The sequence below is a fragment of the Caretta caretta genome, chromosome 10 (assembly GCF_965140235.1).
Source record: "Caretta caretta isolate rCarCar2 chromosome 10, rCarCar1.hap1, whole genome shotgun sequence".
In the NCBI taxonomy this organism is placed as follows: Eukaryota; Metazoa; Chordata; order Testudines; family Cheloniidae; genus Caretta; species Caretta caretta.
In genome coordinates, this window is record NC_134215.1 from 60,096,035 (window position 1) to 60,108,758 (window position 12,724).

General features: G+C 40.2%; 1 protein-coding gene across 2 annotated transcripts in view; it reads left to right on the forward strand.

Annotated features, from left to right (window-relative positions):
- NEDD4 (NEDD4 E3 ubiquitin protein ligase) overlaps window positions 1-12,724 on the forward strand; it is a 127,697-nt gene that overhangs the window by 72,880 nt on the left and 42,093 nt on the right. The window lies entirely within an intron of this gene.

The window sequence follows — 12,724 nt, forward strand, 5'->3', positions numbered from 1 at the left end:
TAATTCCCAGCCTAGCACAACCTCTAAGGCACAACAGAAAACGCCTACAGCATATACTGGACATGCAAAAATCCCCATTTACTCTCTGTGCACTTGCCACTTAACATTTCTGTTTCCCTCCCCCCTCCCCCCCCAGCCCGCAAGACTTGGGAGAGTCTTAGGGAGGGAAAAACTGAAGTAAGTGTTTAAAAACTCTTATCATAGTCTCTCTGGAATATGAACAATAACTGAGTGCCTGGCTATCCTGAGGGGAAAAACTGAGAATATGGAATGAAATGTGTGCCAGTATCATTGCAGACTCCCCTAAAACAATTATAAAGAGAACTGGGGGTTGTATTTGAGGTCAGAGAGGGAGAAAAAGACAGTGTTACAGTGGTCAGGCACACTGTAGAGAAAAACAGGAACACGCAGAGGCCAGTCTTGGAGGCAATACAGAAGCAGAGTGCTCTGCTGCAGTGCATGCTGCTAGCAAGTGTATAAGAATATAAGAATGGCTCTACTGGGTCAGACCAAAGGTCCATCCGGCCCAGTATCCTGTCTACCAACAGTGGCCAATGCCAGGTGCTCCAGAGGGAGTGAACCTAACAGGTAATGCTCTAGTGATCTCTCTCCTGCCATCCATCTCCACCCTCTGACAGACAGAGGCTAGGGACACCATTCCTTACTCATCCTGGCTAATAGCCATTAATGGACTTAACCTCCATGAATTTATCCAGTTCTCTTTTAAACCCTGTTATCGTCCTAGCCTTCACAACCTCTTCAGGCAAGGAGTTCCAGAGGTTGACTGTGCGCTGAGTGAAGAAAAACTTCCTTTTATTTGTTTTAAACCTGCTACCCATTAATTTCATTTGGTGGCCCCTAGTTCTTATATTATGGGAACAAGTAAATAACTTTTCCTTATTCACTTTCTCCACACCACTCATGATTTTATATACCTCTATCATATCCCCCCGTTGTCTCCTCTTTTCCAAGCTGAAAAGTCCTAGCCTCTTTAATCTCTCCTCATATGGGACCCGTTCCAAACCCTTAATCATTTTAGTTGCCCTTTTCTGAACCTTTTCTAATGCCAGTATATCTTTTTCGAGATGAGGGGACCACATCTGTACGCAGATTGTATATAGACAATCTAGTATCTTCAACCAGGAGCTTGCCACGTTCTGCAGTCCCTATACAATGTACGGTATTTGGAACATCATCATATGTTTCCCGCTGTACCACTGCTGCTGTGTTCCCAGATGTCATTCCCTCCCCAACCCAAGCTCCAGCCAGCAAGAATAATTGCACCTGGGAGCCCAGCTCCTCCGAGCCATCTAATATCCCTGATAACTTTGAGCCCTGGCGCTCAGTACCAGAAGGCGACAGAACAAGGAACAGAGGCAAGACATATATTCACCTGTGAATTGGAGCCCCACATTGTGTGCTGCACTTCACAGTACTGTAAAGCTGTATTTCATTTATTTTAATTTAAAAGTTTTTATATAATTGTTTAATAACAAAAACATTTAAAATTCATTCATAGAGAATCTGCAGGGCGTGGTACATGGCAAAACAACCCATAAAAGAAATTGCAATGCTCACAGTCCATTTCTTCCAACTCCCTCCTTCCCCAGGATAACAGCTGATGTACAACTGCACCTATTCATGCCTGAGCCTCAGAGTGAGAGTAGTAGCAACCCTGACAGTATTGCCTTGACTGTTTCCATCTTCTAGTGCAGGGGTTCTCAACCTTTTTCTTTTTGAGGCCCCCCCAACATGCTGTAAAAACTCCACAGTCCTCCTGTGCTAGAACAACTGGTTTTCCGCATATAAAAGCGAGGGCCAGCATTAGGGGGTAGCAAGCAGGGCAGTTGCCTGGGGCCCTGTGCCACTGGGGCCCCCATGAAGCTACATTGGTCAGGCTTTGGCTTCAGCTCCAGGTGGCAGGGCTCAGGGCCCCAGGCATCAGCCCCATTCGTTGTGGCTTTGACTTTCTGCCCTTGACCCCAGCAAGTCTAATGCTGGCCATGCTTGGAGGACCCCCGAAGCCTGCTCACGGCCCCCAGGGGCCCTGGACCCCAGTTGAGAACCACTGTTGTAGTGAACATCCTGCTAACTGCCTAAACAGTTGGACTAATCTCTTCACTTCAGCTTCCCATGCAGTGTTAAAACTTTCTTGCTTACTCTCACAAATACGCAAAATAAAACATGCAATTATTAACTTAGGCAAGATTTCTTTCTGTAGCTCCCAACCTACTAAACAGCACCTCCTTCCTTTCAGATGGCCAAAAGCATGCTCCACTGTCATTCTGCAACTACTGAGGTGATGGTTCTAGTTCCTTTCTTCTGTTCAAGTGGCCTATGAATGGCTTGATTAGTCAGGAAAACAGAGGATAAGCTAGGTCTCTGGGATAAGTGGAGCAGTCTCCACACAATTAATGTCTATAGTGATCCTACAGACAAAGTTTCCTTTATTCATTACGGTAAACAAAACTGAGTTCTGAAAGATTCTAGCACTGTGGACCTTTCTAGTCCACCCTGCATTTGTGTGTGAACCTGTCACTGTGGTCAACCAGGCCTTGGGGCATCATGGAGAAATACTGCTTACTCCAAGTTCTAGTGGGGGGGGGGGAGTGGGGGAGAATGATAGGCACACAGGTACCATCAGTTTCCCCGGTATAACTTGGGAAACCCCACATGGACAAGCCATCTGTCTTCTGAGCATTACAAAGCTTTATAACCCAGTGCAACAGTTCCTTATGCAAGGTATTACATGCCTGCATGACAGAGGCCCAAAAAGTCAACCTCCCTATGCCAAATTGGTTGGCTATACTAGTAACATTCAGGCCTGCTTTCAGATAGTAATGGTGAACCTCTTGTCCATGGATACGGGGCACCACATGTGGTACATTATAGCCGCAGCTCTGGGGCTAGTTCAGCACATTTCACAGAAGATTGTCTTCGCAATCCTGAAATTCTCTCACCACTGCTGATCATCGCAGGTCTGCAGAACGACCCTTTCCCACCAATTGATGCTTGTTTCTTGGGTCCAGAAATGGCACTGTATGATGTGAAGCTACAGCAGGAAAACTTGTGTTGTAGCAGTTGTTTGGAGTCATCCTTGTGCTTCTTCCTCCACTACTGCTGCCATGTCAGTGGTACAGCAGACAAAGTCCAAAACAGAAGTCACCTGCCACCAAGAGCTCAAATGAAGCCCAGACTGTATTCTCAGTTGTTGGCACAGCAGTGCAGAGTACTGTTGGGTCCAGGCTGACACACAGCAGTTTTTAAAATGGTGCTAGCTTACCCAGAAAGAGAGGATGCACGGGATGGAGAGCGCAATCAGGGTTTTTGGTTTTTTTTTTTAATTTGAGCCCATGTCCCAGAATACCACCGGCTTCTACCTGGCCTCTGCTATTCAACCCACAGCGTGCGATGAGAGAAATTCCAGAATGCATCAAGCTCAGCTGTGAAGCAAAGGACCATGGGATACCCTCCAAGAACACCACACGCTCACTATGTGACAAACCCCTAACATGTACAGAATGATGCAAATTGAAAGAGGGGACAGCCATCCCATGTGCATGCTATTAATATGGCTTACACATTGCATATCAACTAATGTGTGTCAACTCAGTGTGAACTAACCCTTGCTTGTAGACAAGATCTTAGTGCATGGCAAGCCAGGGTGTGAATCTACAGCGCAGTAGTCTGCTGCACACTAAGTCAAAGTATAAGCCCTGTTACCATGCACTTGAAGTTCTATAGTGCACTTTGACATACTAAATAGCAGTATATCAGAGAATGCTATAGAACTTGGTGCATAGTAGCAGGGTCCATTTGTCCAGTTAGTGCATGGCAGGCTATTGCTCTATACATTTACATCCTGGCTTGCAGCCTATTAAATATCCATGTAGACAAGCCCTCAATGGGCCCGTGTGGCAAGATACAGTAAATACAATTTCTAGAATCCAATAGTTTGGAAATAGATATTTGTAACGTTTCTTTCTAGTTTTAATAAATACTGACAAGCACTGTATATTATCTAACAGAGCAAGTGTTCAAGATTCCTTTCATGTCTCACATTAAAGGATTGTTTTTAGGCTTGGTATTGCTATCTATGAAGAACCAACCAAAGTAAATACTTTTCAAGTACATGCGACAGTATAGGTAAAATTGACTTGAAATCCTTCCTATTAGATATTAAATATATTACTGAATAAAAACTTTATGGTACATATGGAATTAATATTTTTAGAGTATTGTTGTCATTCAATTTTGGCTTTTATATTTTCATGAGAATTGTTTTGTGAATTATGTAAAAACCTTTTTGAAATTTGTATAAATCAAATTTTTGCTCTCCTAATTTACCACTACCATTTCTCAATGGTGTATATTATCATTTTATTAAACAAACTGCAATAGCAGACCTTTCTTGATTAAAGTGTAAATCAACCAAATAATTCTTTGTAGTATAAAATGGAAACTATCTGGGGCCACTTTGGTGGCTCATGAAAAGTTGTTCATTCTTGTCAGACTTACAAGGAACATTGATGTCTGGGTGTTTTAGTAAAAAGAATGTTGGTTTAAAAGGGATCCATTGAGCTCTTATTTTCTTAAGTGGCAATAGTCCAGATCCATGTTTGTTTTTGTTTTGGCCTTTTTTCTGTTTTCAGTTGATACCTTATGTTCCTCCAATAAAAACTCTACGCTTTCACATCTCCCGTACAGCCATAGACTTGTGTATGAAGACTAGTTTAGTGTGCAACTGGTCAAATATTTATGCAGGAAAAACTAAGCATGTTGAGTTTCTGCTTTTTTGTGGTACAAGCACAGAAATGTTTATTTTAATAAGGAAAGCTGGTTGAGAAAATCCCTTACTTGAACACTTTGGTCTTGTACAAGAGCTTCTTAAAAAGTTACTTTGAACAATGTAGTAATTAACCAGTGTGCGGGTGTTGGGTGTTTTTTTGTTTTTTTTAATGATGTGATATACTGGAGCACTTTGAGGACAATCCTAGGATGTTCAGCTAGACAAACCAACCCCAATTAAGTTTAAAAACAGATTTTATGCACTTCATGATGGTAAATGAAGACATGTCCAGAAGCCTCACTGTTAACTTGGACTTCAGACTTATGAACTTCAAGTATTCAAACAGATGAGAATGAATATACTTTACATGTTTAATTGTATTGGTTTTCAGGATAATTAGCTTATTTTCTTCCAACAGCTTTTCTCATTAAGACTCACTTTGTCATTGTATTAGAGTCCTTTAAGGGTTGTCTGAGAATGTTGAGCAGCTGTCTTGCGTCCTCATGTACTTTTAACTCTGGTATTGGTAAAATTTTAAAAATGGATGTATTTTATGTTGATTTATACCGGGGGCTCTTAAACTGGGGGTCAGGAAACCCACAGGGGGTCACAAGGTTCTTATATGGGGGGGTCGCAAGCTGTCAGCCTCCACCCGAAACCCCGCTTTGCCTCTAGCATTTATAATGGTGTTAAATATATAAAAAGTGTTTTTAATTTATAAGAAGGGGTCGCACTCAGAGGCTTTCTATGTGAAAGGAGTCACCAATACAAAAGTTTGAGAACCACTCATTTATACGCTTTTGGGTTGGCAAGCAGAAACTTTGAGATTCTCTACTTGTCAAGAAATTAGTTCTTGCATTCAAGCGTCTACTTTCCCTGCCTCTTCTGAAAGAAGTGGGTCCAAGCTCTCATGAAACTGATATCTAAACAAACAGTTTAAAATCTACTGCCAGTGTATTATGTTAGCATATGTGATTTCTGGATTTCAGTGCTATTTTGGCATTTATTCTCTGAAGCCAGTGGCAGTCAGACTTGTTTATAAGAAGATGTGTTGCTAAAGAACACCCCTGCTACCTGATCCATGTATTAGTATGGACTCCTCTTGACCTCCAAACTACTAGTATCAGTAAAGAATTTTAATCTCTGGCTGGAAGAAAGCACTGCTAAAAGGTTGATTATCAAGGTTAGCATGCCTAAAATAGCAGGAGAGTGAGTACCAGAATGAAGTGGATAGCAATAAGCCATGCTGAAGAAAGACACTTGCAATAAGAGAGTTCTGTTTTTTAAAGTGTCAAGTAGAGTTTGGGGTTTGTTTTTTTTGGGGGGGGAGGGCAGGGAGGGAGGTTGGTCCCACATTCCACGTTTTTTTTGAAAAGGCATGTTTCATTTGAGGATTGCCAATAACTTGACAAATATTAAAACTTCTCACGTTTGAGATAAGCATTTAACCCCTTTTTTTTTAAAATCAATTTGTAGGCAAAAGTGATAGCTATATTTTTTCCAGTAGCTCGTGGGGGTTATGATGTAAAAAGTAGCAGTGTTGCTTCCAGTTGGGAATGCAAGGAAGCTTCAGAGAGGAAAGCTGTTGCAGCACTTTCTCCCATACAAATTTGTGAACTAGGAAATGCTTTGCCCTAAAAACTGATAATGAGAGATACACATTCAGTAATTTGAGGCTTTTGAAATCACGGGTCTCCCAGTTTGTAATACATTATCCTTTTAAGCTGGGCCCCAAGAACTAGTCATAAATTCTGTTTGTAGGAGAACACCAAAATTTTTGTAATACTAATGAGTAGTATCATAAGCTAACTTACTGTGTTCAGCAAAATTAAATGTTTCCTCTGTCAACAGCTCCCCAATCTAAAAACAAAATTGACAAACAGATCTGAAGAAGGAAGGTGTTAGGATTATTGATAAGGGAGGGAGTAATTGTTTGAAGAGGTACCAATAGGTTTTAGAGGCAGAGATGTTTTATGAGGGCATGAAGAGTGGTGTAGCCATGACACACAACGTGGAGAGAGAGAGAGAGAGTGGCAATGGGAGACAAAAAGTGAAGGAAGAGGGTAAGTGGGGGAGTTCTATTAAGCTGATATTGTGAGCACTGGTGGTAAGAGATAGAGAAAAGAGGCAGAGTAGCCAGTGTTGGAGAGCAAGTTAATTCATTCCTTTTTTTAAAAAAAAATCGTAATGCCTTCTAGATGTTGTTTGGCTTAATGCCTGCAGTTGGTGGCGTCTTTAGTTACATGACCTATATAAAATATTTTGTTGCCTTTGTAAGGCCTCTAGCATTACCAAACACTGTCAAAACCCAAACTATAAGAGAACATAAAACAACACATGGTGTGCTGCAATGATACAGGGAATAATCATTGCATAATCAGTTTTTTCTTCCTGTATTGTTTTCAATGGACCTTAGGTTTATCCTAACTGTTCAGTGTCTGTTTAAAGTCTTACTTTCTTTGGAAGGACAGAATTGGCAATCAAGAGTAAACTGTACAACATTATTACTTACTGTCAGTCACCAGACTTTGTACTATAAATAGGCTGATTTTGTGTGACACTTGATCATTGATGGCTTGTAGAGTAAGCACACTGTTGTGTTGCCACATTGACTAGCTGACATGATTGTAAAGATGCTAAAACTGTGCCTATGCTGATGTTAAGGGGCTTGCCATTTGCTGGCATAGCTTATTTAAAAATAGCACTGTCCTTGTATGTAGACATATACCCATTATGTAAAAATGAGCAGAATTCACATCTTGGTTTCAAAAAGTTAATCGTGTTACATGACTTGCTAAAAGGAATCCTCTAATTTGATAGGTTTTGCTTCAAATTTAATATTAAATGTTTAAAATCTGTTTTTAATAATTTGTATGAAAGTGAAAAGCCTACAAAGGTTAAAGTTTAGACTGATTCTACACACTGTAAGACTTAACCTGTCCAATAATATATCTAGAAGTCTGGTGATTTGCCAGTGAATATGCCTCAGAGCAATCACAATTGGATGAAAATGACTCCTCAGAGATTCTGCCATGTGGAATGGTGTTGCTGGTAGATGAATGAACAGAGTATAATGCTTTTTCTCCCCGCCCCCTTCTTGCAGCCTGGCTTTAAATATAGACTGGTTCACACTGCAAAACTGCTAAATGTGTCAAGTAGTGTGACGGTCTTGATTGGCAGAAGCAGAGATTGCAAGTCAACATTGAAGTGTGAGAGTAGTGGGTAAATTTGTACCAACCTATATATATGTGACTAGTTCCTAAGATCTGTTTCTCATCTTCATTAGTACTTGTCAATTTTAAGTTGATGTGGTTTTAAACTGATACTTCTGTCTGAAAACATTAACTATTGTGTAAGTAACACTGTAGTCTGTTATGGTTACTATTACTAGTATGACTGAAATTAGAATTTTTATTTTGTTTCTTAGTTTATTTGCATTTGACAGCATTCAGTATGTCCATTTTACATTTTTCCCTGGATGTAAATCACATAGCTGGAAGGGAAAGCAAAATCTAAAAACGGGGGGAGAGATCATAAAACCATATTGGTGTGGGATAGACGTAATACCTGAAACAATTACTAACTTGATCTCTTTAAAACAAAAAATTTAGTTTTCAAGTTGGTCTCCCTTTAATAGCAAACCTTCCATTCCACTGCAAACTAATTCTTCAATTTAAAAATTGGATGGCTGCATTTGTATGAAAATCTAGCATGAAATTCAGGAAACTGTTCCTTTTGTTCTCTTCTCTAAAAGTTTCAGTATCAGATTTCCAAATCTGATTCTAAAACTAGATAAGAAACCTTTCATTGAACTTACTTTTTTGGCATCATCAAGAAAGCATACAAGTTTTTGAATGAAATAGTGAGTGTGTGTGTGTGTGTGTGTGCGCGCACACACACACAATGTCCTTACTTAACTTTCAGCTGTAGACAGACCCCAAGTGTTTAAGCTTCTCTTCTCCTCTTTACTAAACAGATGGCTTAAGATACTCTGATTTTTCCAACTTCTGAAATAAAAAATATGTAGCTTCCTTCATTTATATTGTAGAGCCACCATACTAAGATGCTAATTCCTTGCTTTTAATGCCTTATTAAATAGTGTTTTGCTATTAACTTCATCAATATGAGACCACAAAAAGCTTAACAGGAAAAAAGGTTATTCATAATTTCAAATTTCATTGTGAATTTGTAGCCTCTACATCCCAATATTCTGCTTTAAGTCACCATTCTGGATTCTATTTGATATCAGGAAGGGGAACCCTATTTATATTTCATGTTATCCTCTTAAATTGAGCAGGCCTCTTACGTTTGTGGCAATTTCACCTGCAGTCTTGTGTTCCATGTCTCTCCGAATGAAATTCTTTTATAGCAGTTGGGCTAAGGGCCAGATTTTGAAAGTTATTTAGATGCCTAATGGGATTTTTAAAAATGCCTATACACCTAACTCCTATTGATTTCAAACTTAGGCACCAGTCTGCACCTTTCGACTCCTACTTACCTTTAAAAATCTGGCCTTAAGTGTATAAAGCTGAAATCTGAACAAGCTGCCTGAAGCTGTAAAATGGTCTGAATTAGACATTCTGGGTTCAAGCTTGATGGTAAATAGTAATTTCTTGCTTATAGTCCAGAAAGTAGCCTAAAATGTAGTTTCTCTTCACAGTATAAAGAGCTCAGTGGGTATTTACCAAGCTATGATACAAGTAGAATCTTGCTTCATTAAGAGGTGGATCTCTGAACATGCTTTAGAGGTCTACAGTAACCCAATTTAGGCCAAAAGCCTTTACTTCCTTTCATACACTTAAGTGTCTGTTCACTTGAATTTAATTCTAGTGGAACATCCATCTCTCCTTAGGCTCTTCGGTAACTTCAGGTAAATTGCATTTCTGATTGGTTTAGCCAGAATCAGCTTAACTTAGGTAGCATTTCTCATAATGCTAAAGGCAGATTTCTACAAGCTATGGAGTTTCAACACACAGCACTCATACTGGTTTTGTGTTACATTTGCTTCCTTTCTCTTTAAAGTTTGTTTCATGACTAGGCCATGAGCTGCTTTACAAGTATGGAACATACCTGATGCAGTTCTAATACTAATGGTTAGCCCTGTGGTGAGTTGATTTGAGCCAATTTTGCAACTTTTTCCAAGTTGCTTTGTTAGAGGTCAGAAATGGGTTTGTGCCCTTTTTAAAAGACTCACTGTAAAGCAACATACTAACATGTATGTGATAAATATGCATGTAGTAGTCCTTTGTTCACTTTGGAAATTAGAGATACAAGTTGGGTGAGGTAATATCTTTTATTGGACCAATTTCTGTTGGTGAGAGAGACAAGCTTTCGAGCCACACAGAGCTCTTCTTTGAACAGCTTGTCTCTCTCACCAAAGAAATTGGTCCAGTAAAAGATATTACCTCACCCACCTTGTGTCTCTACTATCCTGCGACCAACATGGCTATAACTACACTTTTGCAAATGTCAGGCATATAGATTCTCCTCTTTGTCTTGCTTGCAGGCCTCCCTTTTGAGAGTTCTCTCCCCTTAATTGAAGTGGTGGGCATATTGAATCTATTAAAGTGGGTTTTTTTGCTCCTTAAACTGTAGGGTGTTGGTTAAATTCTAGCTTACAATTTTTCCAGGAGGGTGTCCAGGACTGCTTTAAATTGAGCAGCTATCTCTGCAATACACCGTCACTCCACTGGGGCTGCAGATGTTTCTTCTTCACTTTCTGCAATGCTGAAAAGTTCTGCTGGTTTTTATCCTTGCTGTCTGATTAGTTTTTGCCCCAGTCTGAGAAATTTTCAGTTTTGGTGCAGATCTCTAAAGAGTAAAGTAGCTACAAGAGTTAAAACTGCAAGTGAGCAGGAGTTTGAGAGGTACACTTCTACTCCACCTAGAACACTGAGAGTTGTCACAGTGTCTAATATTTGAAAGCCCCTCTAAAATGGGAGCTAAAATAGTAAACCACAGTAATAAGGAAACGCCGAGGTTAAGAGGAGGCTGAGTTCAAAGCAAACAGTGATCTGCTTTTAATATTGCAGACCTGCAAGACAATAGTCTAAAAACTCTAAATACTACTGCTTGCTACAGTAAATGTTAATGAGATGGATGCAGTTTCTCCAGCTTCTTGGAAAATCAAATAGATTAGGGAACAAAATATTGGAAAACTTAAGTGTGTTCTCTTGAAAATTTCTTCCCAGCAAGAGTAACTTTTTTTTTTCATGGCATAAGTACTAGGTTGCATACAGAGGCTCTGAACACTAAAGCATTCTGTGAGAGAATCTTCTAATCACACTAAAATATATTTTAGGTGCTCTGTAGATCAAAGAATGAGAACCTAGTGGCCTGATCCAAAGCCTATAGAAATCAAAGGACTGCTAGTGACTTCAGTGGATTTTAGTAAAGGCACTAAGGCTGGTTGCATTGTATTTGGAAGTATCTTAAACAGGAGTCTGTGGTGTAGGCCAGAACTTTTTCCAAACTTAAAAACTGAATTTGAATTACTCAATGATGGTGACACTTTTGCTTATGATTTGATGATTTACCACTGTTAAAATCACATTGAAAATATTCAATTTATATTTCCAGGAAAGGCATTAATACCAAAAAGCAAGCACCATATTAATTTTCATTGTTAGTTCATTCATATGAAAATAATTATACTAGTTGAATGGGACAGTTTTCATTTCATATCCTTCAGTAACTGTGCTGAGGACTAATTGTGTAAACTTGTTTTTGTTTCTCTTTGTTCTAGATGAAATGTATTGCTTAAGTTGTGAGTCCTCCACCCAGTGAGGAGAATGTCATGAACAGGTGTCTGGGGGTTACAGCCACCCTGACCTTCCCATTTTGGGAGGGAGGTTTACGGCTAGCATAAATAGTTTATGTGCAGTGGTGACTAGCTCTGCTTCGGTAACCAGCATGCATCATTCAGTGTGCTCTCATAGCTGAGCATGGATAGGTTATTGAAGCATGCTCATTGGATATTTGAGTTCAATAGATACTTGCTCCGTCAGTGAGAGGGTACATGACTAACATTCCATTAAGAATAAAAGTAGACCCAGTGTAAGGAAAGTACAAAAAGAAAGCATTGTCTAATGGTTAAGGCTGTAGAATCCAATTCCCTAGGGTGGCATTCAATCTTTGCCTCTGTCAGAGTTCCTGTGTGATGCTGGGCAAATCACTTGAACCAAACCCTTCGCAGGTGCTCATTAACTTTGTGGTCCTCATCTTCTGGGTGCCCAACCCGAGACCCTGGTGTAGGGTGACCAGATAGCAAGTGTGAAAAATGGGGACGTAGTGGGGGATAATGGGCGCCTCGCCTATGTAAGACAAAGCCCTGAATGTTGGGACTGTCCCTAAAAAATTGGGACATCTGGTCACCCTACCTTGGGTTTTGATTTGCAGAAGTGTTGGGCACTCTCAGGTCCAACTGAAGTCAATGGGAGCTGTTCCTTGAAGATGCCAAGACCTGTATAATGTTGAGCACTCTGAAAAATGAGGCTGTAGGCATTCTAGGTTTCTAGTTCAGTCTCATTGCCCAGACAGTCCCAATTTCTTTTCCTGGTATTTCCCCCTCCTTCCCCAAAATCCAATCTTTGTCTCAGCAGGCTCCCACTCTACTCCTTTCTCTTCCTCTGTGGGCTGGCTTTTGTCCCTTCTGCATTTGCATCAGTTTCCTCCTCCACAGTACTTAAGTGCCACTGGGAAGGTGATGTGTGTCAGTAAGAGCACAGGAAAGACAGGCTCCCTGATCTCAGTTCCAGTGCTAAGCCCAAAGCAGACATTACAAGGGAAACTCTGGTTTTATTCCTGGGCTGGAAGGAGTATGCTCATTTTATGTGTAGGGATGTTGTAGGAGCTGTCTGGTCAGCACTAGGACCTATAAAGAGGATGGAACATGCTCATTGAGGAGTGAATTGATGTTTGCTGCTTAAAACCTAA